The sequence below is a fragment of the Sciurus carolinensis genome, unplaced genomic scaffold (genome assembly GCF_902686445.1).
Source record: "Sciurus carolinensis unplaced genomic scaffold, mSciCar1.2, whole genome shotgun sequence".
Taxonomy (NCBI): Eukaryota; Metazoa; Chordata; class Mammalia; order Rodentia; family Sciuridae; genus Sciurus; species Sciurus carolinensis.
This window is the reverse complement of record NW_025920294.1, coordinates 209,770-212,403: the sequence shown is the minus strand read 5'-3', so window position 1 is coordinate 212,403 and position 2,634 is coordinate 209,770.

The window sequence follows — 2,634 nt, the reverse complement described above, 5'->3', positions numbered from 1 at the left end:
CAGCATACACTGGAATCCTGAAGACTGCTAGAAGAAGCTTGGGTGCTGCAATAACAAGAGCCTCAAATGTGAAAAATATTGGAGACAGGGAGTATCTGTGCAGACAGTGTAAACTGAAGATTAAAAGTGGCAGCACAGAATTGATGGAAGTTTGACACTGATCATGTTGGAAAAATTTCCTAAGGAAAAGTGAAAAAAAATCACTGGAAACTAGAGGTAAGAAAATTCTCATTACACAATGAAAGTTTATTTTTGTCACTGTATTTCATGTGGACTAATTCTTCATCACTATTTGTGAAGCCAACCCTACAAAAGTAATAGAAAAGGCTTCAATTTTCCATTGAATTGTAGAGAGTTTGGAAGTTCTCACTACTTACTTCACAGCAAGGAAGACAAAACTGGAAAAACAGTTATTCTAATTTCTATTAGTGAATCAGGGTCACATAGCAAACTACCACATTTAGGAATAGGAGATAACAGGCTGTAGAAAGTCACAGCAACCAGGAGCAGAGGCCCATAAGAGAATGTCACTATTGGACCAGCTCTGTAGGCCCACTTTGATGTAACTGAATCAATACCAGGCCTTGTTGTGGACTACCTTGACAATCTCAAACTCTGGCAGGAGGCTAAGACTTAGGGAAGGCCCTCTATTTTCTTGGAACCCTATCACATCCTTGCTGTGTAGTTTGAGAAATATTCAGTCTATCTTTCTACAGTTTCAATGGGCAAAATAACCTTTTTGAAATATGCCATTCATTCTTGGGTTTATTCTCTGTGAGGAACATCAGATTTCAAGAGAAACTACTGTACTAATATTTTATCTGATCTGGAAGAAAGAAATTTGCCAGCTATTACTCCCCTAGAACTTCTTTCAAATATACAGGGAAGGTAAAATAGAGCAACTCTTCGGAAGATCACACTGAGGGAATCTGGCCATCTTAAAACAAATAATACATACATAGAAATAATATTATGGAATAACTTCTATTTCTAGTACCCTGCCACCTCATCAATAGGACCATGGGATAAAAATTGTGCATTTTGACAGAGAGAACTGCAGGACACAAACCATTTTCAATAAGGAGTTTCTATGGATTCCTAGAGAGATAATATAGAGTAAAAGGCAGGTGTGCTAGAAGAGACTGAAGCCGCTGGAGCTACAGCTAGATCAAAAAGTAAACACAGCCTATCTCCTCATCATATGCATGTGAAACCTCATCACATCATTTCCATTCTGATTTCCCAACTAAGTTTTAACAAAACTTGCAAGTCCTGCTGAAAGGCAAGGAAAGTTGGAATCAAAGCAAATTATCAGACACAGACTCAGGGCAGTAATTTTGTTCAGAAATTTCAAGTACCTAGGATTAATTTAGCAAAGGGACTCATGGAAAACGTGAACAACAGGACAGAGCTGCAGGAAAATTCAAGGAGGGAGACCAGAACTCTGAAAAGGGTCACAAGGGAAGGCTAGAAACCAAACTTGCTGTAATAGGAGTGATGTCAATCTTGATAGGCTCAACAGTAGACTGAGGAGAGAATCAGTGATCCTGATGATGTTTCTGCAGAAACCTCTGAAATCTAGACATGGTAAGAATGTGGGGTGAAATGTGGATCAAATTCCAAAAACTAGCTATTTTAAAAGGTATTTTATACACATAATGGGAGTGCCAAATGAGAGGAGGGGAAAAGAAAGGAATAAAAGAAATACTTAAAGTAATTAAGGCTGAAAATTTCCTTAAAGGGCATTTAAAATCCCTATGGAATTGTATCTCCCTTAATGACAGACACATAAATAGATCACTGTGGAAAAGACTGACTGTTGAATGCTTTCCATAAAGTTCAAAGTACATGAATGTCAGTTCTCATAACTTCTGTTTGAAACTGAATGTCCCCAGTGATCTACTTCTTTCATCCAGGACCTACCCACCTAAGTTATCACCCAATTGCCCACTCATACTATTAATCCTTCAAGTGAATTAACCCTCTAATGAGGCTAGAACTCTCATAAACTAATCATAGCACCAAGAAAATTCCTGCATTGCCTAACATGTGAACTATTATGAGGACATCCTGTACCAAAACCATGGCACTTCACTTGCACTAATTTTTCTTCGTATGATTTTCATGACCTCTGTGAATCAAGATTTGGTACTAAACAAATCAAAAATCACCTCTCACCTCTCACAGAAAACTGAGACATTACCTGGAGCATTAAGGAACTGGTAGAGTCTAGCTTCCTGGCCCCAGTGAAACCCAGACAGCAGTGTAATCTAGCATACAGTTTGTCACCACAGTCCCTACCCCAGCTCAGCTCTGAGTGGGCAGGTGGCATGTCCCAGCTTCTCCTTGCTGAATAGTGTCACACACAGCATCCAAAGATCCAACTCTTGTGGGTGCTGCCCAAGGAACAAATCTGTTTCCCTTTCTCAGAGCACTTATGGGATCCAGCATACACTGGAATCCTGAAGACTGCTAGAAGAAGCTTGGGTGCTGCAATAACAAGAACCTCAAATGCGTATTGCAAACAACATGTTCTGTAAAAAATTGCAGAGCAGGTATCAGAGTTCCTCTGGTTAGTTTACAGAGTATTTGCAGATCAATGTCCAAAGATGACTGCAGTTCATTGCCCACAAC